Source organism: Astatotilapia calliptera, chromosome 12 (genome assembly GCF_964374335.1).
Source record: "Astatotilapia calliptera chromosome 12, fAstCal68.1, whole genome shotgun sequence".
NCBI lineage: Eukaryota > Metazoa > Chordata > Actinopteri > Cichliformes > Cichlidae > Astatotilapia > Astatotilapia calliptera.
The window spans coordinates 5003899-5030812 of record NC_137433.1 but is presented as its reverse complement, the minus strand read 5'-3'; the positions used below and the strand labels follow the sequence as shown (position 1 = coordinate 5030812).

At 41.8% G+C, this 26914-nt stretch overlaps 2 pseudogenes across 2 annotated transcripts; one reads left to right on the top strand and one right to left on the bottom strand.

Annotated features, from left to right (window-relative positions):
* Positions 1 to 3159: 3159 nt before the first annotated feature.
* LOC113034276 (glutathione hydrolase 5 proenzyme-like) lies at positions 3160 to 17246 on the bottom strand (annotated as a pseudogene). The gene is made up of 12 exons (XR_013912430.1): positions 16694 to 17246; positions 15709 to 15836; positions 15527 to 15634; positions 9454 to 9631; positions 9205 to 9365; positions 8830 to 8976; positions 8565 to 8695; positions 7519 to 7694; positions 7261 to 7352; positions 3998 to 4104; positions 3716 to 3826; positions 3160 to 3629 (listed from the first exon to the last, which is right to left on the bottom strand). The product of XR_013912430.1 is annotated as a glutathione hydrolase 5 proenzyme-like (transcript).
* A 2267-nt stretch (positions 17247 to 19513) lies between these two features.
* LOC145432152 (ribosomal biogenesis protein LAS1L-like) lies at positions 19514 to 21592 on the top strand (annotated as a pseudogene). Its single transcript, XR_013912431.1, has one exon. The product of XR_013912431.1 is annotated as a ribosomal biogenesis protein LAS1L-like (transcript).
* The last annotated feature ends 5322 nt before the right edge of the window (positions 21593 to 26914 follow it).

The window sequence follows — 26914 nt, the reverse complement described above, 5'->3', positions numbered from 1 at the left end:
GTGGTCTCATCTCTGTGGTGTTTTCGACCTTGAGGTACCAGCCTGTAAGTCTTACACATTAATTCTTGGGTCACAGAGAAAGAGAAAAACAACTAGTAGATCGGCCTTATTGAGTAACAGTTTTCCTGTATAAAACAATATCCTGTAAATGCTTACCGTGGTATCAAAATATCATAACAGTACACAAAGCTGACAGTTTCAAAACAAAACATATCCAGTTTAAGTCCAGGTTATCTATTCCTATCAGTAAAACACATAAAACAACTAAAAAGTTCAAGGTCAAATTTATTTATATAGCACATTTCCATTGATTACTGTGGATATATTTCATGGAGCCTCTCGACAATGGTGAAGCCCAAACTTAAGAAGAACGATGCGAGCGATGTAGGCCTCGAAGCCTCTTCAGACTCTGGTCTGGTGCGCCCCCCCGCCTGCACTGGAAAAGGATGAATGCGAGCCGTCGAATAAAGCGCTACTAACCGCTATAACTAGCTTACGTTCAGAGATAAATTCCATCAAGTCTGAATTGTGCGCTACACGGGACACTCGCATATTAGAGATTTCTACCACCATAAGAGGCGAGATATCATCCTTGAACCAGAGCATCCAGGCCTCAATTTCGGACATAAAAAGCGATGTGGCCAGGCATGATAACACTTTAACTGAACTGCAGGCCTGTGCCTCAAACCACTCTGACACCATCGCCACTCTCAAGGCCACTGTGGAGCGTTTGTCTACAGAGTTAAAGAAGTTAGATGAGAAATGTGAAGATCTTGAGGCACGCTCCAGGAGGAATAATGTAAGAATCGTGGGAATACCAGAGGGCACAGAGGGAGTTTGTTTCGCAACTTTTGGCAGAGGCGCTATCTCTCGAGGAGAAGCTACTTATCGATCGAGCACAACGTGTATCGACGAGTGAATCGCCAACGTCCCAAACAAAGTGATCCTCCTCGGCCCATCATCTTGAGATTGCTCTACTACAGGGGTTGGCAACCCTGGGCACACGTGCCACAGCTGGCACGCGAAGGGTTAAATAATGGCACGACCATAGCTGGACTGGCCAGCGGGCATTTATTTGCCCGGTGGGCCGATTTGATATTTAATTTTTCTGGGCCGATTATTATTATTATTATTTTTTTGTAACGGTATAAACAATGAAAGGTGGTGGATTGGCCAGATGCTGGTCGATGTGTAAAAATAACTCAGGATATACAGGAGGAGGAGAGACCCAAGGCGGTGAACTGAACTTCAGGTAAGAAGTTATGAACTGCAGTCTATGTGGGTCAGATATAATCCAAGTTTAGATGTTGTTTATTTTCGTTGTGCTGACTTTTTACAGTCAGTTACAATCAGTAGCGGTTTTAGATAAGGAGCGACACGGGCAGTTGCCCGGGGCGGCGTCGTGGTGGGGGGCGGCATCACGGGCATCGGCAAAAAAAAAAAAAAATTCTCGTACTCATGCTGCCCCGACGTCAGCCAGCGCATATTGGGAATGGTACAGGCACCGATCGGTTTTCTATCACCCATTTGCTGGGAGTAAGGGCGCCCTTCGTTTGCGAGGTGCGCCTGCTGCTTGCGGCGCAGAGAGGAGAGGGCGGGGCGGCGGGGGATTTTCTGACCGGCTGGAGCAGCATCTAATAACCATCTCGCAAAGTAAAACAAAATAAAAACAAACCAACAAACACAAACACACCAGACATCATGATACAGATTTATAATTTGCGCCTGCTCGCTGCTGAAGTCAAAGTAAACTTTATTGTCATCTCCGCTACATACAGTCCAGTATATAGAGAGACGAGACGACAAGGCTCCAGTTACAGCAGTGCAAGTAAACAAACAATATATATAAGAAGAGTAAGAAAACAAATGTACACTTTAGGACCAGGGGTAAAGGGATCAATAACAGTTTAAAATTTATAGTTTGATGATTTAAAGTCTCACACACAAGCCGTCGAAAGGGGAGGGGGGCCGGCTGCTTCCAAATAGAGCACATTTCATTTATAATGTTGTAAATCCAAGCCCATTATGTATTCATGATTTGAATCCTGGGTTGTGTGAAATCTCAGAAATGCACCCTAGACAAAGTGAATCTGTGAACTAAGGTGTAGGTGTGTTAGATCATGTTGTGGTGATCCTTGGGTTGGGGGAAGGGTGTTCATATTGGAGTGCAAAATTAAAACCAATGGAAGATGGACAAGAAAAGTTCAAAGCCATCAGGTCCTCAGTTTAGAAAAAAGAGAAAAGAAGAGGAGGAGAAACGAGCAAAAGATACAGGTAAGCAGATGTGTCATTGAATAATGGCAGGTCATCCTGAAACAATCAGAATCAGAATACTTTATTAATCATAAACAGACAGGAGCTCAGACAGATACTGAGGTAAAAAGAAAACCTGCCTCACAAACTGCTTGTCAGATTAACTTTTACCCTGAGCACATCAGCAGAATTACCCACACTTTATAAGAGCAAAAACATAGCAGGATTAATGAAGCTCAAAATCTTAATATGAAAACTAAATATAAAAACATAATAATAAAAAACATTGGGTGGGGGCTGGGGGGTTAAACTACAAATCAATTGATAGATAACTTAGGGCTGCCCTAAAGTGTACCCTACTTTATCTCCCTTCTGGACTATCCAGTGGGCTAAAATCTACAAAGTAAACATGAATTTGATGAGACTTGAAAATATGAATTGTTTACTATAACCAAAGATTTCTGCAGTCAGTCTCAACCTGCTGGCCTGCTTTTTAGAAAGAATGCAGGTCAAAGAAACAGGCATGGGCTTCACATTTTGACCTGAAAGCTGTTTCCTTGTTTAGTCAATTCTATATGGGCGATCGTGGCTCAAGAGTTGGGAGTTCGCCTTGTAATCGGAAGGTTGCCGGTTCGAGCCCCGGCTTGGGCAGTCTCGGTCGTCGTGTCCTTGGGCAAGACACTTCACCCGTTGCCTACTGGTGGTGGTCAGAGGGCCTGGTGGCGCCAGTGTCCGGCAGCCTCGCCTCTGTCAGTGCGCCCCAGGGTGGCTGTGGCTACAATGTAGCTTGCCATCACCAGTGTGTGAATGTGTGCTTGAATGGGTGGATGACTGGATATGTAAAGCGCTTTGGGGTCCTTAGGGACTAGTAAAGCGCTATATAAATACAGGCCATTTACCATTTACCATGCATCAAAACCCAAAATAAACAAATATTTAGAAGGTCATATTGATTGTAAAAAAATTGAGGCGGAGATCAACAGCAATCCCTACTTTTTAAAAAAATTACATTTCTAGTTTTTACAGTGCTATCTCTGCACATTTTTGCATGAAATTTGGGATTTAACTGATCTGATCGTTGCATTATGTTTTCAATATTACAAACTTTTTATACACATGAGCAAAGCATGAATGATCTATCAGTTAACAGACGAATATAGATTTACCAATGTTGTAGCTACAGCAGTGTCCATAACCTTAAGACCATGCTGTATAACTGACATCACTGACTCTTGGTCTCAGTAACCAGCTGCTTTGCCTTTTTTCCTTTCATCAGACCATGCAGAGATACAGCTGCCCGCCTTTTCCACAGCGTTAACTGTGTTGTAGAATTTTGCTATTTTATGTCCCAGAGCTTCAAGACCATCAACTACATCCTGCAGGGCAAAGAGGAGAGAGACTCAGATGGAACAAGAGAAGTAGAACTTATTAATTTATCATTTAAATACATTGAATAAATTACCTTTTCAAGCTTGGGTTCAGGTTTTACTTCACTTTTAGAGTCTACAAGAACAACAGGCGTAATAATTGCCTCCTTAAGGCTCTTTCCAAACCAAAGGTGGTTCATGAGCGCCTTGGAGAGAAAAAAAAATGAGATGAGAAAGTGATGATTACAGGATAAATTAGGGTGAAGAATCTTGTTGCTATGATGCAAGCTTTAACAGCAAAGACCAGCATCAGTCCACATCAATTTATTTTATTTAATATGTAACGGCACTTTTGTGTGTTTACCATGCATACATACCGAGGCCACAGCCGGTGGAATCGTTTCAGAACCAGACCCTCCAATCACCAGCGTCTTCGACGGAGACTTCAGCACAGAAGGGGCCATATTGGAGGGAGGCCGCTCCCCTGAGAAATACAACAAAGACCTTGAATGACAAAACTAGAAAACAGAAATCAGTCTGTACACACATATCTGTGCATAAATCATTTACACAAATGTTTCATACACGAATCAGTGACTGTATTTTCATGCAGTATTTTCATACCTGAATTTTTTATACTCTACAACAGGGGTGTCAAACTCCCGGCCTCGAAGGCCAGTGTCCTGCAGGTTTTAGATAAGACTCTGGGAGAACACACCTGAATCAAATGATTAGTTCATTACCAGGCTTCTGGAGAACTCCAAGACATGTTGGCTGTATCCCAATTCAGGGTCTGCAGCCTTAAAGGCCGCATTTTAAGGCCGATTATGTTAAAGTGAATTGTTAAATGTTTGTCATTTTTATGCTTACCATCTCTACATTGTTTTAACTCTGTGATGAAAGAAATTATTTCTTCCCCCCTCCCCAGATTCTCGAGGTTCTGGGTGGGGGCTGTAGTGTTTTATCACAGGCACATCCTTGTGAAGGTCTGTTTGATGTTGGTAAACTTCCTCCCCTTTGTATGGCTTCACTTTGTTATCTAGGGTGAACCATGAATTGGGTGTGGGGGAGACTACCCTCTTTATGACCAAGGATGTTGCTCCTGCTTTTATGCTTTTATGACCCTTTTTGGTCAGCAGGAGAACACACACATACAGTGCCTTGTCTTTGTAACCAAGGGGGGTTATGAGGGGAGGTGTTTGTAAACTATTGTTTATTGTGTGAACGTTTTCAATAAAAGGCAGCGAGAGGAGGCCATCATCGGGGTCACTCGTAAGGAGATTCGAAGTGCGTTTCTGAGATACCGACGAGGCCTCCCTTGCAAGTAAATCGATTGATCGCTGTTGCCTTGTTTTTCTTTCACGGGAATAAGTCCTGGATACAGCAGGGTCTGAGTTTAGACCCAACAGATTACGTCACAGCGACGCGACGAAGGCTGTCCCAATTCAAAGGCTGCTCGAAATGCTGCCCTCAAATGCGTCCTTCATTTCCCTGAATTTTAAGGATGTGGCAGTGTAGACTTCGTGGCCCAACATATCCCATAATGCATAGCATGGCGGTGGGTGTCGATAATTTTGCCAAAAAAAAAAAAAAAAACGGCGGATGAGGGGCGCCCGAAGAGTAAACTTTAAGTAAGTACTGAATATTATGTCACTTATTTATGTGCAAATGTTTAATAACGAAGAACATTAAACATTACTGTTGGCCACATGTCGGCAAAGTTATGTGACATTAGTGACGTTTGTGCTAACTTGGTTTTAAAGCCTTTACTTTAAAATATACGCCGTTCAATGGTTGACCTTAATCTTACAGAGAATGATCAAAGCTCATGTAGAAACAAACAAACAAATGAACAAAAAGGTTTCTCCTTCATTCCTGTCAAACAAAGCTGTATGAAACGTTTCCAGCTGTTAGTATCATGGTTGCTAGGCAACCTGGACAGCGCGACGGAGGCTAGACCGTCCCATTTCACAAGCCTCGCACTTCCGGCCTCAGCGGTCTTTGATTACGCGGCCCTTGTGGACCGTTAAGGCTGCGTACTTTAAGGCTGCAGACCCTGAATTGGGATACAGCCGCTGAGGAGGTAATTTATCTGTGTTTGATCAAGGACACATGTAAAATCTGCAGGACACTGGCCCTCAAAGCCTGGAGTTCGACACCTGTGCTCTACAAACAAGTTTAGAATTGCATCCGCCCATGCTTATCAACAAATGATGAAAGTGCACACACAACAAGTGAGTTATCTCTACTGAATCTGTATCAAACTAAAGTGAAATGTCTTTCAAAGTGCAGCTATTACTGAGACTCTGTCAGTGTGTTAGATTAATGTTTGAATGATGCTATGTCCAAACTGAATTATACAGAACCTTGAACACACTTGAATCAATATTATAGATCTATATATAGATTCATCCATCGATTATCTTCAGCTTATCCTTCTCAGGGTTGCAGGGGTGGTGGAGCCAATCCTAGCTACCATAGGGCGAGAGGCAGGGTAAACCGAGGTCAGGTCGCTAGCCGGATGCAGCGCTAACACAGAGAGACACTCGCATTCACACCTATGGGCAATTTAGATTCACCAATTAGCCTAACCCTACTAACTGCATGTCTTTGGACTGTGGGAGGATGCTGCAGTACCCAGAGAGAACTCACACAAACATGGGGAGAACATGCAAGCTCCACACAAGTGGGATCAAACTCAGGGCCTTCTTGCTATAAGGCAGGGGTGTCAAACTCAAATACACAGTGGGCCAAAATTCAAAACTGGAACAAAGTCGCCGGCTAACATTAATATTTATTGAAATATATTTATTCCTCCAGATATAAGAATGAATCTTTTCTTATGGACTCAAACACGTTTTGCTGAAAAACTGAATATGGAACAAACAAAGCTTAATACTAAACAATATATCTATTAGCTGTATAATACCAGTAGGCCAGCTCTAATAGTAATTTGGTATGGCTTTGCGGGCCAAATGTAATTAGGCTCCGGGCCAAATTTGGCCCGCGGGCCAGAGTTTGACACCTATGCTATAAGGCAACACCGTGCCAGTGTGCTGTCCTCTATATAATTTTAAATGAATATAAATATCCATATACCGTCAAATCACAATGGTACATTTATATCATAAGGTTAACCCACTTCAGTAGAGAGAAACCCCCAACAATAAGAAGAGCCCCTTATGAGCAAGTACTTGGTGACAGTGTGAAGGAAAAACTTCACACAACAACACGTTGACATGGAAACAGATTTTACTACAGCAGTAGTAAAACTGTGCCTGTTCTTGAACATTCAAACATTTTAGCAGGCTATGGTATTAAACAGAAAATGCAATTTTAGTCCAAATTCACATGATGTGTTTCAGTTTGGCAAAACATCGTGGAAATGATCAACAAGTTTAGTTTTTCCATGATCAACAAAATATGATGCATCACAATGAATTATGAAATGCCATTTTCTCCTCTCATTTCCTCAATGGCACTATTTTGCCATTAATAGAAATTACTTAAAGAAATATGTCCTATCAGGAAAATAATTTCAGGAAAAAAATTAAACTCTTTGTGGTATTAGTTTTGAAATAATCCACCTTCCTCGTCTAATTACTTGTATTTCATAAAAAGCATCCTACTGATCTCTTACCAGGAGAGACGCTATCAGCTCTACCACAGAAGTCAGACAGCTGGTTGTTGAGAATGATTCCAGTGCTTGGAGAGAGGACCCCAGAGCCGAATCTGTAAACAAAAAAACTAAATTAACTACAAAGCCAAGACACTCTTTGTAGTATAGAAATAGTCTAAAAATAAGTTCCTCCATAATCTCTTAAATCTTCAGTTTCAAGAAAGAAAAATATCTGATAGCTGGTTTCTAGCAGTGAAACAGAATGATGCAGGTACTGACTCGTCGTTGATGCTGCTGGTGACAGACACAGCAGATCCATCTTCAGCCAGCACAGATACATGTGTGGTGCCGATGCTGTCCAGATACAAGTTGATGCCAGGATCACGAGTCTTGTCGCTGCTGATCAAGCTTCGTTTGCTGTCTGCAAAGCTATCCTGTGTCAGTTTCTTTGCCATCTGTGTGAAATACAGAGAATTAATAAAATGAATTAATAAAACTAAATACATTGCAGAAAATACATTGCTGTCAAGAAATTTATAAAATTGGAGCCAAATGTTAACAGAATTTTGATCATTGATCCATCACTGATGTAAGATGAATGAATGAATGAATACTAGAGGTTATAATATTGGTTAGTGATCAAGCTCAACATATGACTGCCAAAGATAGAGTCTCTGAAATTCAGTCATCTGTGTGAACTACAGAGTATCTGAAAACATCACATTACACAAAATTATACTTATATTTAAATACTAAGATAATAATAACAATAATATATACATACTAAATTAAAGACAAATATTAAGCCAATTTAGGTTTATGTGCTTTTAAAACTTGTATTTATATGTATATGTTTTAAAAGCTACGTCACTGCTCAGAATGATGCTGAAATGAAAATGCTGAGACTCAAAGAAATTCTTACAGCACTCTACTGGTTTTCTACACCCTTAGTGCTTCTATAAGAACTTTAATTGTAAGTAGCAGCCAGGTACTGATAATCAAATGCCCCTGATTGATCATTAACAAAGGTGAACACTTCTGTAAAAGCACTTTGTTAACACAAAGTCACAATCTCACCCCAGCAAATTAACCTAAAGTCCAACTGTGCAAAACTCAGAGATATTACAAAAAAAACCTCAACTCATTATCAGTGTGCATAAACTGACTGTGGTGGGGTGTAGTTTGTGGATGAGCTGCAGGCAAGGGGTGGTTTGTTTTGTGTTTTGTGATGTGGTATTGTTACTTTTAATTGTTTAGTCACTTAAATAGAATCATTCTTTATGCAACAAAGCAGGTGCAAATCTGTAGGATTTTCAGATACTTACTTCATCTGAGCTGAAGTTTGGATCGCTGATATTTGTCTTTAATTCATTGGCAAATTTTAAAGCTTCAATATAACGGTGATAAAACAAAATCTTTTCATCAGTCGTCTTAGGTTCTGATTCCATTTTGTATCCTAAAAATATTTTTAAAAAAAATTTTTTTTGGATTGAAAACATCAATTCTTAGTGTATCACATTTGTAAAGATTGATAAGGATCATTTTCCTATATGAATCAAACTCTACATGCTAGAAGCAACAATCAGGAACCTTTCATGATGTTGAGGATGAGGCTGAGGATGGCTCCTCCTGCAGGGGGCGGAGGGAAGTACAGCTTATACTCTCCCAAAGAAATATTCCACGCATCAGTCACTTTAGCTTCATACAATTCCAAGTCCTTCCGTGTAAGTTTTCCTCCTGAGCAAGAACAGTGAAACAAATGATTCTGCTGAGTACAAATGAACACAATGAATTTCATAATCAAGACTTTGAATGGATCGAGACAGATCACAGTGTAGCCTGTGAGGGATCATGTTACAGTTTTCCAAAACCAATAGATTTTTGTAATTTGTAATTAGATCATTGTGCCTGGCAGACATAGAAAGCGGTCAGAAAGAGAGCAGGATGAAACCCGTCTGATAATACCTGCATCCTGAATGTCACTGATTAAATTCTTTGCTATTGTTCCGTTGTAAAACACATCTGGTCCCTCGTTTGCGATCATCTCCAAAGTGTCAGCCAGTTTCTCAAATTTCACAGTATCACCGGTCTTAAGCAGGTTCCCATTTTTATCTAAATATAACTTCCTGAAAGACAAAGACAGTGAAATAAAGCTGAAACATTCATTGTTTGCTCTTTGTATTTTTGAAATCACATTGTGGGTGTATTTCATACCGTAGTGACGTGTTGCCAATGCGTGGGATGTGTTGACCTTGGTAGTAAGGAATAGGGAATCCTTCTCTGGCTAATTTGATGGTCGGCTGAAAGAGGTCGGCCCACGGCAACTTCCCATAAAGCCGGTGTGCCGCTTCATAACCTCGAATTTCCCCAGGAACCCCAATCCATCTGCTATCTGGTTAGATAGATAATGGATAGTCAGTGCTGGAAAGTCCCACATACATTTGCTCGTGTTTTGAGTAAACTGTAAGGTCCTGACCTTTAATGATCTGAGATGATGTCTGTTATAATTTGGTGCTTTGTAAATACTCTATTCTATTCTGCTCCATTTCAGAGGGAAATGTGTGTCTGTTTGTAACTGATTATGTTAGAGATAACATTTTGCATCTTACAGTTATTTTAAGTTTATTTCACTATATTTACACTATTTCTGGCTCAAAGAAGCATTTAGCATATCTTATATTTACTTTTCTTACTGTTTATGCAGCCTGTGTGCAGGAGTGTAGCACAGAACTCTGGGCCCCATAAATAAATAGTGTCTGTAGCCCCCTTTCTTTCCTTGATTCATCTTTCTCACACATATTCTAATGTCTAATTTCTTTATTTTTTAATGTCTGCCACAAGTGAACTGCTCCAACTACTCCCAGTTCTTATTGCTGTCCATCCCATACTCAAATGCTGTCAAAAGACGCTTCTTAACAGAGACTATGCTGATTCTACATATGGATCCACAGCTTCCCTTCAAAGTCAACACACTATAGACAATCAGGGAGTAATGCATGAAGGTCATTTGTACTCTGCTGACAGGAACATATGGGACAGGGACATGTGCATCCACAGCAGCCTGTGTCTCTGGCCCCACTTTAGCATCTCACAACATTTCCAGCTTCACCTCCACAGACAGATAATCTGCCAGGGAACGAGTGGAGATTAGCCAAATTAGAAACAATGACTGATAAAGATGGACTTGTGAGGAGAGTTAAGATTTGTCCTGGGGAGGAATTAACATTAATTGAAGACCAGAAAATGGGAAAGATGGGACAGCATTCTGGCAAGCTGTCTATTGTTGAACAGCCCATTCAGTAACTGATCTTGCTCTTAGAAGCTGTTTAATGCGACGATTATATCTATATCTGGCCACAACCAGGCTCTACCACAGGTCGACTGGGTCTACCTTTTTTTTCCCTGTTAGTCAGCATGTTATCCTCAGTAGCCTTTTTTCCTTTATTGATTTTATTGACAGCTTTTTGTCTACATGAGGTGCAGGAACAGTCTGCAGAACAAGGGAAATCATACTTCTTACTCCTCTCAAAGGGAACAAGGTGGGATTTTACATCTTTTAGAAGCTTCTCAAATGTGATCATCAGCAGAGATCTCATTCCATCTGATTTAACTGATTTATTTATTCCATATCACTGGTTTATTTCCCAATTCTCTCACCACCCAAAGAGATTGAGCTGTAAGAGAAATCAGTCTGTTAAACTACAAAAAAAATCTGTGAAAAGAAAATGTTTTTGTTCTTCTGCTTCTTTTATCTGGAAATACAACCTAATCCTGGTCCAGATTGCAAATGCTTGAGTTCTCCTTGTGATTTTAAAGCTTGAACGGGTCTTGGTATCACTCATTTAAATGTCAGAAGTCTTCTTCCCAAACTTGATTTCATGAAAATTTGGATGAAAGAGTTATATACTGATATTCTTACATTATCAGCAAAGTGGCTTACAAAATCGGTTACTGACAAAGACATTGCAATAACGCGCTATAATCTTTTCCGTTGCGACCGCACCAGAAAGGGTGGCGGTGTTGCAATTTACGTAAAAAACAAATTCCATGTTACTGTCCAATCATCAGTATCTGTTTGTAAACAGTTTGAACTTCTTGCCCTCAAGCTCTAACTTTTGAAGGGCTATTTTATTACCATTGTGGGCTGTTATAGACCCCCCTCAGCTAGTAGTGAGGCTTTAGTTTCACTTAGTGAAAAACGATCTACTTTAGATTTTAATGAAATTGTGCTGGCTGGAGATTTCAACTGGGACTGGTTGTCTTAGGGTTAGGGTTAATTAATCTAAACTCGCTTTGTGAAACCGAAAACCCAGAGTTTTCGTTAACTCAGGGTATACTTACTCAGAGTTTGCACTAAACCGGCTTCCTGAAATAGGGCCCAGGGCTCGTCGGGGGAGCTACTTAGGAGAATGTTGGAGCTCCCACTGGCGTGGGATCATTGAGTTATCGTACCAAGTTAGTGTGTGTCAGTATATGTCAGTGCTGTTCGTATATACCTGCCGAGGGTTAGTGTTGACGGCTGCTTCTATGGTTTCCCTGCAGGAGGAAGAGTGGTCCAGAAAGGCAGCACGCACGGGGTGTGCGGAAACACAACAGCAGGGAGCACGAACACAGACGTCGGAGGGAAGCACGCACACGGGGTTCAAGGGAGCAACGGGGAGTTATTGTGTTTACAGCTTTTCACTGTAAATAAAGAGCACTGTTTGCATCGCAGAGTCTGCGTTTTGGGTCCTCCTTTCCCCACATCCCCACGGTCTGCCAGCCAGACCATGACATCAGCTCTCCAGTCTACTCAAAAAAAGGGATGCCAGAAAAACCAAATCTGAAGCGGACTGGCTGATTTTTAGACAGCTCAGAAACCGTTCAACTTCCTTAATTTAAAAGGCCAAATCAGAATTCTATCTTTCAAAAACTACTAAACATCTGAACGATCCTAAGAAATTCTGGAAAATAATAAAATCTTCTTATGGAGACATAACTACAAATGAGATGCCAGCCTTTGTCGTAAAAGACTCCTGCACCTTAATGGAGAAATGTGATATTCTAAACTGCTTTAATGAGCTTTTTCATTCTTCAGGATCTCTATTTGAATCTTTATATCCAGATTTAAAACAGCTTAATCAACAGGAGGCTCTCTCTGCAATCACTCAAACTGAATCTTTGGTCCAACCCTTCAGTTTTTCTCCACTAAATGTTTTTGAGGTCCACAGGGCTTTAAATCTGTTGGATCTAAATAAATCTGCAGGACCAGATCAACTTGATCCTTATTGTCTTAAGTTGGCTGCAGATTTTATAGCAGAACCACTAACTTACATTTTTAATCTTAGCCTCTCGAAAGTGAGATCCCTGTAATACAGAAATCTGCCTGTGTTCTCCCTTTGCTGAAAAGAGGTGATCCTTCAGATGTTAATAACTACAGGCCCATATCGAAATTGTGTGTTCTAGCAAAAGTTCTAGATTCAGAGTTTAGCTGTTCATTAGTGAACAACTGAAAGACTTTTTTGACAAAAATTCAGTTCTTTCCAACATCAGTCAGGATTCAGAAAACAACACAGCACACTAACTGCTGCTATTTAAGTGGTTAATGACATCATTGATTCAATGGACTGCAAACTTCCTCTTTTCTCCCAGTATCCAAGTATCCAAAGAAGTTCCACAGGGCTCCATATCAGAGCCATTGTTCTTTTCTCTTTACATAAACAACCTTTGTGATAATTTGTCAAATGCTGCATTTCATCTTTATGCAGATGATACAATTATCTATTGTTCATCTCCTTCACCAACCCTGCAATTTCTGCAGTCTGCCTTTGATGTTTTTCAGTCCCATTTAACCCAACTTAAGTTGGTGTTAAATCCATAGAAATACAAGTTCGTGTTATCCTCAAATGGCAAAGAGTTGTTAGCTACATCTCCTAAGATTACAACAATTCAAGGAACTGAAATTGAAATGGTCACATCTTACAAGTATCTAGGGATCATTATAGATCAGAATTTGTCATTTAAAACTCAAATTCAAAGGCTTGTGTCGAAGTTAAAACTAAAACTAAGTTTCTTTTTTAGAAATCAATCCTGTTTCTCCCTCCAAATGAGAAAACACTTGATTCATGCAACTTCTTTACCTTTAATGGATTTTGGTGACCTGCTTTTTATTTTTTAATGCACCTGCTCACTACCTAAAGAGGTTGGATACTGTGTACCATTGTGCTTTACTTTTTATTACTGGTTATGGAAATTGTGTACATCATTGTTCTTTGTATGCTGCTGCTAAATGTCCATCTTTCCATATTTGTAGACTCTCCCATTGGTTGATGTTTATCTATAAACCTCTCCTTGGGCTGGTTCCATCTTATTTATGTGTTTATATGTGTAAAAACCACAACCAATACAGCCTTCATTCGCACAATATCATACAATTGATTGGCCCAAAAATCAGAACAGAATTGGAGAAAAAGGCTTTTAATTACGCTGCCCCTGCTTCCTGGAATAATCTGCAGGAGGAACTGAAATGATCAGAATTGGTTACCTTGGGGGAGTTTAAGTCTGTCTTAAAGGAACGAGAGAATAACTCTTTTACTCAGTGTCATTGTATTTAATGTCGCTCTTAATTAGATCTGTTATTGTATATTTCTCACATGTTTGTACGGGATATTGTATTTTTTTAAATGCTATATCCTAATGTGGTACGTCTATTTTGACTTTTGTTGCCATGATGCCATGGCTCTCTTGGAAATGAAATTTTTAATCTCAATGAGATTTTTTACCTGGATAAAATAAAGGACTAATACTGTATGAAGACCTTATGTGTGGACATTCTCTGCAGACTCGATTAGAGTCTATTAGAGTTGGCTGTACCACAGTCACCTTTCATTATTCTCTGGGCTGCAATTGCTTATTAATCCTTTTTTGTCTTTTAACAAATGCATTTAATAAAGGCATTTTAATATTGGAAATTCCCCTAGGTGGCGGTGTTGCATTTTAAACATAAACATGTTGAATGGGCCAAAGCTCATTCAACAAGGACTGAGGCAAAGTGGAAAACTGTTCTAATGTCAGACAAATCAAATTTTTTTTTAGAAAATGTGGATCCTGCATTCTGGGCTAAAGAGTAAAGGGCTTTAACGTTGTTAAGTGCTGCTGTTTTTGCAGCTTGTTATCAACACTCAATTCAAAACCTCTGAAGGTATGTAATTATTTTACTGCCTATAGAATTGGCTGCTTGCACATCTGGCAATGCACCAGTGCTGAAAGGTGTACACAGGCAACTTGTGCTGCCATCGAGTTGACATCTATTTCAGCAAGACCACGCTAAACCGCATGCTGCATCTATTACAATAGCATGGCTTCACAGAAGAAGTACCTGGGTGTTAAAATGGCCTGCCTGCAGTTCAAACCTTTGACCAAGAAAAAACACATCGAGTGCATCATGAAATGACATATATGACAAAAAGGACCCAGGACTGTGGAGCAGCTATCCTTTGGCAAACAAAAATGTGGGTTTTTTGACCCAGTATTTGAATTTCTCTGGTCTTGTTATATATTTCTTTGAAGAGGTATAAGATCATTTAGGTTTTTGTTGCTGACTTTATTATTATTATTTTTTTCCAATAATTATTATTTTCAATAATTAAATAAGAATAGTTGTGCACTCTTTAGTGTATTAGAGTCTTGACTTTAATTCAGTAGATGAGGTTAGAGGTGAGGAGGAGGATGACATTTTAACAAGACACCAATCATGCTGTCTCTTTCCTCCGCTTCTTTGATGACAAGAACCCTCTCAGGTGATAAAACAAAGGTATGATCCTTCATATCTTGAGTTTGACTTGCAGATTAAGGTGCAGAATTTAAAATATATCTCTACAGATAATTGACTACACCTTTAAAACCTTTGTGTTACATCTTGTGTATCATTTGGAGAAAGACCTGTTAAGACCAGTTTGGAGAAAAACCTGACTACTTCAATCTCTCTGGTTGTTTCTGAAACTAAGGAGCATGTATTTCATGGTGTTTATGCTAGATTATTCTGATAGTGTCATATACGACACCGACTCATTGTCTTTAATATCTGCTGACAGCCAAACCCTCTGTAGTGGTTTGCTTTATCTTTTTTCTTTTCTTTTTATATTATCCCAGTTTTGCTTTTTTGAGGAAAGCTGAATGAGGAATGACTCACAGTGTGCATTAGCAGTGACCTGTACAGAATAAATTAGCTGTGTCATAAAGGTGAGTCCAAGAGCAGATTAGACTAAAACCTTATAAATATTAGCATTATGCCAGATAAACAGCCCACCGTGCGGCCACTCCACGGTCCACTCTGTGGTGTTAGGACACGACTTAAGCAGGTCAGAGGTCACGTTGCTGGGGACAGTCTCTCTGGAGGTGATGATTTTCACTTTACCTTTGAAAAGATGACATATTACTACATTAATCCACAGCAGAGCTGAGCAAAGAGTAGCGAGGGTGTCTTGTTACCGGAGCTGTCCATCACAGTGAATATGACCCCGCCTCCAATCCCCATGCACTGTGGGTGCATGATGGAGGTGCACAGCAGCGCAGCAATGGCAGCATCTACTGCAGAGCCATTTTTCCGAAGAATGTCCCTGAAAGAGTTCATCGTTATCACTTTAGTGTTATTGTTATCATGTGTGCACAATTAATTTAATTTTAATCTTCATCAAAATTGTAATGTCCCACAATTAAATTGTCATGACAGAACAAAAAGAACATGCATACTCTCTGTCATATGGACCTGCATGAATAAACTTTCTGAATCCTTTATCATCCGCAACTGAAAATAGTTGTGGATGATTACTATACCTTTCTAATCTGACGTTGTTGTCCCTGGCTCTCTTTCTCTCTCTCTCCCTCCTGCTCTGTTCCTGTGCTACTGCCAGTGTAACTACCGCCCCTCGCCCCTCATCCCAGCGCAAAGCTCAAATGCGGAATGAAGCAAAAAAAAAGTGCAAGAGGGAGAGAGGGTGAGAGAAATAAAAAGGTGGCCATGTCATTATGTCATTAGTTTTTCTTCTTTTATACCCTTTCTTGCCAGCCACGCTGTGGAGTACTTGGACTCGTGTGATGGAGCATTGTCCTGCATGAAAATCATGTTTTTCTTGAAGGATGCAGACTTCTTCCTGTACCACTGCTTGAAGAAGGTGTCTTCCAGAAACTGGCAGTAGGACTGGGAGGCTCGCGATAAGGAGCCGGCTTGCGTCGTTCACGTCAAAGACCCGGCTCTAAGAGCCATTTCGTTCACAACTGACACATCACTAAGGCACACACAAATTCTTTTTACACATACAAATCCTGATTTACAAGTACAAAATATTTATGACCACAATTTGAGCCCATATGTTCGCAGTTCTTGGAGATTTTTTAGCGTTTGCATTTGGATCAGTGCATAATCGTATGTGTAATGTGAAAAAAAAATGTATCAGAAGTTTCAAATGTTACTCACTTTCCAATCTCCGAACAATTCTCGGAGTCTGCGGCCACTGCAGCTTTTGAGAAACGGCAATTAGGGTCCTCGTCGTCCGACGGGGCAACCTGACCTTTACTTTTACATAACCATACCCCTAACCAAATACCACCAACTATTGCACAACCAAAAAAAAAAAAAAACAAATCCAGAAGATGGCGTGACCGTTTGGGCTGCATATTTTGGGACACCAAGAGAAGCAAGGTAGTGTCACCATAACCCCCTTGGGGCTATTAGGAGTCGTATTTGCCCCCTCAGTGTTCTTGCTGGTGCGGAAAGTACCACGCTCCTCGTCTGACTCAGACATCGCTGTTTTCTTCTCTGCGTAACCGTCAGTAGTTCACTTCCTCTGAAAGTTTACCGCTTGTTGATGATTCCCCAGACAGCACAGCTACGTGTTGCGCACATATTTCCGCTGTGTGGGCACTGATAGGCGCAGTGGCGTGTCTAGAAAATTTTTGTTGGGGGGGCCAGGTAGGGGCACAGATTTGGAGAAGGGTGGCAGATTTAATTGGCAGATAATGTTTTAAAAAAAAATTCTACCAACCCTTAACCATAATTCAATAATCCTATAAACCTAATAACCAAATGCACTTTTAACTCTTATTAGAATGAGATTTTAACCACTACGGTGCAAAGTTTTTAGATACTGCGTTGATAAAGTACAAGAGATACAATCAGTGCTTTGTCAGTGTTTACTCAGCATTCAAGGACAGCAATATTTGCATAGTATTTTTACTGACATATACTGCACATATGTTTTGGGCAAAAACATTTTTGAATATTAAAATACGAACATTTGTAGCAAACAATTGACAAATTAGCCATTCCAATGCAAAACTTTCTCTGCCTGTTAAAAAAAGAAGATAATCTTCTCACAAACTGGTGTTTGATTTTGAAACAGGAAAAAAGTGGAGAAACAACTGAAAAGACTAATATTTGAATAAAACCTGAAAGCAAGTAAATACTTTCTATGCTGCCTTATGGTAAACTTTGGTAATATTGATAAAGAACAACACTGGCTGATGATGAAATACATTCAGCTGGCATGGTGACACTGCCAGTATAACCTGCAGGGCTGGACTGGGACAGAAAATCGGGCATTTTGACTACAGACCGACCCACCAGGTATTAAAGCCATAAAGCCTTTGAATGAAAACAAACCCTGTTGTGACAGTGATGTACAGTCTTTTTGGTATATGTATGATTTCTATACATTTTACGTCAGATAAAAACTTTGGTTGTAAGATTTAGATAATTATTTAATAAAAGCTAGATATTTTAAATGAGAATAAGAAAGAAAAGTATTTCTTTGTGCCCCCCTTTCCCTGTTAATGCCCTACCTGGCCCCCTGGCAAAACTTTGCTAGACCCGCCCCTGCACAGTTACCAGCTGTCAGCTACATAAAAAAGGATCCTGGTGGGTGGTCTTCACGTTTCCCTCTCACCAGATATCCAAACCGACATCATGACCAGCAGCTTTACAGCTGTGGCTCCAGCAAACATCAGCTGATACTAGAAATTAATATTAAATAAATTCTAACAACAGCCGATCAAGCTTAAACGTGCTGCTGTTGTTTAGCGCGACATCTGCTGGTTTCGTCTTTCTGGCGCAAAGTGGGCGATAAACAAACAAGAGAGAAAAGCCGATCAGCTGATCATCGATCAGTTTCATGATTGAAGTAGCAACAGGAGAGGGAGGATGAGAGAAGAGGCAGCTGTGCAGCGTAAAGACAGAATAAATCCAGCTTTGTGTCTTTTTCCATTCTAGCTGAAGTTCGGGACAAACTGCGTCTCTTCTCAGCTCAATACGAAACCTGTAATATTTTCTCTGATTGAGGGACCATTCCATTTTTTTAAGGAGCCGTTGGCAACTCTACTAACTAACCTTATGAATAAAATAAAGTTCACTATCAGTAACATCATAGCAACCGAACAGCTGTATAAAAACTCCAAGCTGGCTAGAACGCAGTATGAGTTATTGCAACTGACAGTAAAAAGTCAGCACAACGAAAATAAACTCCACCTAAACTTAGTTCATATCTGACCCAGATAGACTGCAGGTCATAACTTCTTACCTGAAGTTCAGTTCACCTGACACTCGGACTGGCGGCTGCCTCGGGGCTCTCCTCCTGCCTCCCCTTCCCTCATCCACCTGCTGCCTCTGTGGAAGCCCCGCCATAGCCACCACCAAACAACGGAGTTATTTCTACACATCGACCTGCATCTGGCCAATCCACCACCTCTCATTGTTCATGCCGTTACAAAAAAAAATAAAAAATAAGTCAAATAAGCCCGATGGCCAGTCCAGCTATGTTAACCTGCAACCAAATCTGCAGCTCCATACAGCAATGTTACGACTTAGATTACATCTTATAACTCATAACTCTTATGTTAGCTCCCCTCTGTAGCATACTGTCTGAAATATTCCACGGCTGCAATAATTCTTTAAGTGTTATTTTTTCCTTGGTATTCTAATTTCGCCGAAGTTTACTAAACTCAACAAACTTAATATTACTTACCGGGACATTTATTCTGTCCTCATTTTCTTTCACCGAAAAATTGTTTCCTGCAGTGACGTCTTTCGTGCTTGGCTCTCCTACCTTTGCTAACGTGATGCACATAGCGCAGAAGCCGATGCTGCATTCACTTACACTCGGATATCTGAGCGTCACCGTGAAAACATAATCGGACATTTGATATTTGATTGAATTTTATTGTTTTGCCTTTGGGGTGGCACCTGGGGTGGTCAGTCTGGTTGGGGGGGTGGCCTGTGCCCCCCCAGGCCACCCCGCTGGACACGCCATTGACCATAGCCAAAGAAAGCTCGTTTATGACCAGCATCATGTAAATAAGCGCTCTGTAGAACCATCGCTCCATCCTCCAATCCAGCAGGTGGCGTCAGCGTGCCCGCAGGGTGAACGTCAGCCACAAACGAAGCCGAAGAAAACGTTAGCGTCATTTCCTGGTTGCTGTGCGACAAGCAACTGTAAAACTCGAAGCTCTGAACGCGGTCCTCTGTCATATAAATCTGCGAGTGGTCTCTGCGTGAGGCGAGCGGCTTTTCCCGGTGAGTGAGAGATTGAGCGTGAGGTCCGGAGCGCGCACAATGAATAAAAAGGGCTCTGAGAAAACACGCCATGTGGTAGCCTGGCTTAACAAAGCGGAGTGGGATCAGGTTCGGGACTACCTTTACTCGATGGACTCCTCTCTGCAGAGGTTTGCGTTAGAGAGGATATCGGCTTGGAGGGCCAGGTGCGCTGATAGTTTTCCCGTGGCCGTGGACTGCACAGCAGACCTCGTGCGCTGCCAGGTGCGGGACCGGTCCGGACAGCTTACCGGAGATGACTTGACCCTGATGTACGGGACGGCCCTGGTAAGATTTGTTAATCTTATCACGGATCGCCAGCAGGGGAGAAAGGCCCAGCCGCTGAGGCAACTGGCTGGAAACTTGAACATCCCCGAGTGGGTGGTGGATCTGAGGCACGAAATCATGCGTGGGACTCTTCCTTCTTTGAAATGGTGCCGAAAGGGATGTAAGGTGGCCCTGGAGTGGCTCCAGCAGGAGTTTTGGTCCAGACAGCTGGGAGGAGGCCCCGATGAGCAGCTCGTTGCCAGGCAGAAAGAAGTGGATGCCTGCAGAAACGCTCGGGAGCTGCTGATCTCTTTTCAGAAGGGCCAGTACCAAGCTTTTGATGATGGGTCTCCTGAAGACAAGGGGAAGAGCTTGTGGCAGGCCCCCTTAGCAGACATGAGTTCGTTGCTGGGTGAGATCAAGCAGTTTGCACTGGGGTCCAGGGAGCTGTTGATTGATGTGCTGCTGGAAGACGGTTTTCTTGTTCCTACCATGGAGCAGCTGGAAGCATTAGGCTGTGCAACATCTGACAGTGCCAGTCCCACTGAGCCCAGAGTCCCACAAACCTTCCTGCGCTTTTGGCTGCCCCTGCTAAAGATGCTTAACTCTTCGTCTTTCATTCACCTCTTCCTGGAGAAGCTCTTTGTGGAACTGAAGCTGCTCAGCAAAGAGCCCAACGGTCACAGGTGTTTCTATATTTCTGCATGGATTTCAGAAGTCTTCCTCTGCAACAACAACAAATTTGAATATCATTTTGAGACAAGGTTGCAGAAGAAAGCCAGAATGAAGGACAGGATTTTCATCGACCGCATCAAGCTGAGGTGGCAGCAGCTTCTCTCTGCATGTCTGGATGCCCCCTGCATCAGCACACCTCACCTGATCCAGCTAGTCCTGGATGACATGGAGCATCCCCCCCCTCAGGAAACCAGAGAGAAGCTGTTCCAGCTCTGCTCCATCTACACACAGACAGAGCGCTCAGAGGCCAGCACACCTCTGCAGCAGCAGCAGCCCATATATACTGTGAGTATGCTGCTGGACCAGATGCAACACTCCTCACCGATGGACTCGGAGAGAAGTGAGGAGCGCAAATGGGCAGACGTGCAGGCTGAAAGAGCACTTGCCCTCAGACACGTAGCAGCATCCCCGGGGCCTCGGCTCCAGCCCGGCCAGCTGAGGGCCTCCTCTGGAGCAACAGCGAGCTCAACAAACTGAAATGTGGACTGAAGCTTTTTTAAGTTACTTGTGTTATTTTTGTTACTTGTGTTATTTTTTGTTTTATGTTAAATGGTAAATGTTTTATGTTAAGCACAAGATTGTTGTTGTTGTTGTCATTCCAGCCTCCGCTGACTCTTGTTGTGCTAGAAGCAGTTTTGAAGCAAAAATACAATATTCAGAAGACAAAATGTTGTGGAATTTTAACCATGAGCACAGTGCAGGTTCAGCAGTTGTGATTGTTTCTGTCCAGTCGAGCTCGTTAACTAAACATGTTGGCAGAAGCAGAAATAAAACTTTCAGAAGACAAAATGTTCTGATTTAAAGAAGGACCAAAGGAAGGAAAGCATAGGTTTTGATTAAGTCTGATAAACTAGAATTATAAGGTATTGTTACATTAAAAGGAGCAAAATGAAATAAAAAGGCTATATCAAAAACAGGTTATAACATAGGAAATGTGAGGTTTTAAAATGAAGTTAGTGTCAGCGTTTTAAGAGAGTGGTAAAATGATGAGTAACGTTGAAGAATATATATAAATACAAGTCTATAAGTCAAGAACATAATTAGGATAAGGCTTTTGATTAAAGAGTCCCAACTATGATAAGTTAGGGAGATGCAGGAAAAGGTGTTTTGTTTCCTTTGCAGAAGATCTCGGCGACCACAGGGGGTGAGGATCCTGGAGGCCCGAGGCCGGATGGACCACAAGAGAGGGTCAGAGCGAGGACACAATGTATTGCGACCTCTGGTGTACCAGAGGTCGAGAGAGGGAGTGTGGAGCAGGGAAATTATTTTACTGCTATTGTTAAATAATCGTCATCGTCACCATTGCATTAATAATATAATCTGCAGCATTGATATTGCATTCAGAGGTTTAAACAGTGTGTGTCTTTCAGAAAGACTAAGTTGCAGAAAGTTTGCATTAATGAAAGCAGAGTCTAAGTTATTCTGAGGAGCAGGTTAGACGAGGCTATTTGATGAGCCTCTGGTCTGGTGGAAGGTCAGAAGTGCAACGGGTGAGATGAGAGAGCATTTGAGGACGACATATACACACACACACTTAGTTAGAGAGAATCATTTATAGGTGAGAGGTTAGTTATGTTTACTCGCAACTGTGAAAGAGGAACAGTTTCTTGTTGTCTCGGCAAGAAAGAGGAAATACCTGGTGTGAATACGTATGAATGGACGGTGACTGGACGGACGAACTGAACTAAGGTTGGACCAACTGGACACTGAGGTAAAGACTGGACTAAGGCTAAGCACATGACTGATGACTGTTCTGTTTTAAGTTCATTTTCATGACATAGATTGGATCATGAGTGGGGAAAACTGAGCATTTTTAGTTTTGTACATTATTTTGACACATGAAATGTGTCAAAATAAAGGGGGGATTTAAGGTTTAAGTTGAAATGGGTTTAGGATCATTTTAGGACTTTTGGGGTGTTTGATGATTTAGATATGGTAAAACTGAGGCAGACATTGTTATTTTCATGTTTAAGTTGAAGGATTAAAATGAACTGAATCCTGGTTAGAAGATAAACTCTTTACACACATAAAGAGCATTTAGATTAAGTAAAGTTAATATAAAGGATAGAGCCCAGAACATGATATCTTGAACCAACTTTGAATAATTAAGGGAACATTAGATGAACACAGTAGATTAGTGAGGTGTACCAGAGAGAGGCTTTTTGTTTTCTATCCTTTACAGGAGAACATTCCAGTAACACAGCGACCACAGGGGTGGCAAGAATCTCCAGTTTCGCAAACAGGTCACATCTGGATTACACGCTGTGGACAGGGCGACCCCGGAGGCAAAGGTGGTGTGGCTGAAGGTGCTCAAACGCAAGTGGAAGGAGCCACGCTGGACTGGTCCATACGAGGTCGTTGCCAGGACAACTACAGCAGTCCAACTGAAAGGGAAGGGCGACACCTGGTATCACTGGTCGCAGTGTGCACCAGCACATGAGAGCTTGGTTGAGGAAGAGGCTTCAACCAACACAGGTGTCAACAAACAGAGGCAGAATAAACCCTCTCACCTGTGCAACAGGCCATTCAGTAGTCCACCTGGAAGGCTGAAGAAAGAAGAGCAGCAGCGGAGAAGGTCGTCACGCCATCAGAAAGGGGCAGTGATAAGTTAAAGGGTCCACAAAGAGGGGAGTTTCAGTCCAGAATCTAAAATCTATATAACAAGTCTAGAATACAAAGTTTATATAACATGATGCAAACAACCGAATCAGAGACACGTAATGGGAAGAAACGTATTAAAATGTTCCTTACAACTACATGTGTATTATATGCGATAATAGTAACCATGGCTCTGTTGTCTTTTGTCTGTATTTTGCAAGGCACTCCGGACCCCTTGTCTGAACACGGAGGCCAGTCCAGCCCAGCAGTTCCTGAGACTGTAGGTCCTAAAACAGGATCGCTAGAAAGACAAAAGCGCGAGGGGTCAGGTAAAGGTGATGAATGTCTCAGCAGAAATAATGGCATAGAGTTGAACTATGTTAAAGGGTCTACCAGCTCATTCATGTTAGATTTGTGTGACGTCATTAAATGTACAGGAGCCAGTAGTAGATGGAAAGTGTCAGACAACAGTGGGACCATTTATGCCAAAACAAGCTAACTATGCATGTTTTAAGTTCTCTACTGATAATGAAAAGTACAAGGTGGGAGAGATCGATCCAACTTGGTGTGCCGTCACACTTCAGGGACGAACCACCAACAATGTAAGCGGCCCTAGCACGGTAATTGGAACCTGGGCAGGAAGTGGGCTCTATTATTATTGTGGGGAAAATACTCTGTTGGTTCATGTTCCTATAGGAAGCGTAGGGACATGTGCGATGGTGCGATTAGGAGCTCCACTCATGCTGATTGGGAATCAGGTAAAGGCTATTCCACAACGCAACACACGTACTCTAGCCGCCAGACGTCTGAGACATGTTTTGGTCAAAAGAGGGACCCAAGGTACACATGCTTATGATCCTCGCCTGAACTCGCCTAGGGGAGTTCCAGACGAATATAAGCTGGTGAATCCGATAGCTGCAGGATTTGAGAGTATATTCCTTTGGGTAACACCTAATAAGAATGTTGACCGCATTAACTATGTTCATTACAATCTGCTGAGACTTTCTAACCTAACCAGGGACGCCATGATGGGGTTCGCAGAACAATTGGGTCCAAGTTCTCTGATGGGAGTTCAAAATAGGATGGCGCTTGACATGTTATTGGCAGAGAGGGGAGGTGTGTGCTCGATGTTTGGAGATATGTGCTGCACGTATATCCCCAATAATACTGCCCCAGGTGGCTCAGTAACCCGAGCTCTGCAGGGCCTGAAAACTTTGTCTAAAACCATGCATGAGCACTCAGGGGCCTGTTCTTCGTACCGCGCTAAGTGAGTTAGCTGGATGAGATTGTTGACGATTTCGCGTGATCCTGGATCGTTCGGTTCCCCGAAGCCCATCCGGGACTTGCTGTCATAGCAACAGAGCCGTAAGCGTAAACCTGCTGGGGAGCAGGTTTACTTTATGTAAACAGGATTAGATCGCGGCCACGCAGGTATGTCCGCGTCATTCATACGAAAGCAACAGCGATATTCCACCACTGTTTCACCATAAATAAATAACATCAATGTAACTAAAGATAATGCAGCACCTGATCCTTTTATTGATTTCACACAGATACATACAGGTCATTCCCTAAAAAAGGGAAATGTACTATTAACATTCTATTACATGTATGTGATTATTACAGATGTAATTCATATTTCAGAGTAGTAATTGTAAATTACTTCGTGTAATCAAGATGAGAGACCACGGCTATAAAAGCGAAGGTGGATTTGGGAAGTCTGTCGCAGTCATATCCTGTCCGTTTACGCGAGCAACCCATTGCGGAAGGTGCAAGATTGATAAGGAGAGTCCTCAGAATTCAGCGTATATTGCGGGACAGACAGGATCCTTTAGCTCAGCGCGACAGTGTGCTCATAGAGAGATATCGATTTTCCCGTGAGGGTATTATTCACTTAACCAACTTGTTGACGAGGGGGTGCAGGACCACCACCTGTCTTTTTTTGCTCTGCCCTTTTCTTGGTTGCTGTTATGAACAAACAAACAGAGTATTCCAGGGTCTCTTTCCAAGAGACGACAAGCAATATAAGTGATAAATATTACCATTCTGTAGAATATTCTTATATTTCACTTTTACTTGTTCCCATGTTCTAGTGGGTCCTGTTGTGGCTCTAATGTGAAAGAGGATAAAATATAACATATTATAATATAATGTAATATAATATTGGATAATATGGTGTGATATGATAAATCTACCCTACCGCCTACTGGTGTTGGCCAGAGGGGCCGATGGCGCAATATGGCAGCCTGGCTTCTGTCAGTCTGCCCCAGGGCAGCTGTGGCTACAACCGTAGCTGCCTCCACCAGTGTGTGAATGTGAGAGTGAATGAATAGTGGCATTGTAAAGCGCTTTGGGTGCCTTGAAAAGCGCTATATAAATCCACTCCATTATTATTGTTATTATTGAATTACTTACGAGTTTGATTTGTCAGCAACTTTCTGCCAGCCCTCTCTCCTTGCTTTTGCAGCCTTTGCAGTGTTCCCTTGCGTTTTAATTAAACTCTGAAACTCCTGAAATCCCTCACTCAAGAGTTCTTGCTCTGCTGCCGAAAAATACCGAGCGCGCTCCTTCGACATTTTCGCCGACCAATCAAAGGGTTGCCGATCAATGTTTCTACTATCGATGCGTAGCCCCTGTTGGGCCACCCAGTGATCTCACATTACTTCATCCAGCTATACTAATCGTCAACAACAGGTGTGTTCGGGGAACCGGAATAGCGAGCTCAGAGTTAGCGCGATGATTTGGTCTTGGATGTTTCATTTGATCTTGGATGTAGTAAGCGACGTACGAAGCACAGGGCCCAGGTATTGAAAACCCGCTGGCATCCTGGATGACATCTGTGTTTGGACAATGGTGTGGCTATATCAGTGATGTGCTCATTGGCTGTATTTTTGGGAATATTGGTCATCGCTGGTTGTTGTATCATTCCTTGTGTCAGAGGATTGTTGGTAAAGATAGTGGCGAGGGTTACGAACCCTGGCTGGGTTGAGGGCATCTACCAGATGAACCTGGAACCCATAGAGTGGGGCAGGGAGTGATACAACATGAAGTATGGTGACATTCCTGTGGGAATGTCAAAAGAGGGAATGTTGGGATTCAGAGATTCTTTTATTACTACCATATAATTTGCCTTATGAAGAATGTATTAATAACATGTTTCACAGTATCACTTATCAGTAATATTTCTTACAGGGTTTATATTGCATTGAATATGTCTGTCATCACATTGACCTTTCTATTTTATACGTTGAGTTCATTTTATACACAATGCATAAATGTGCTTGGTTAAGAGTTGATGTTCCAGTCTAGAAGGTTTTAAGCTTCACTGGTGAGAGTGTCCAGATGATACATGTTGAGGGGAGATGAGAACATAGCAGGTTAATTGCATGCATGCTTACAATACACATAGTCAGGTTTGAGTGAAGGCCTAAGCGTCTTCTACTCCAGTCTGAGACTGGCTGCTAAAGTACTTTACTTAGTGATTAATGACGAGGGTCCAATTATTAGCTCTCA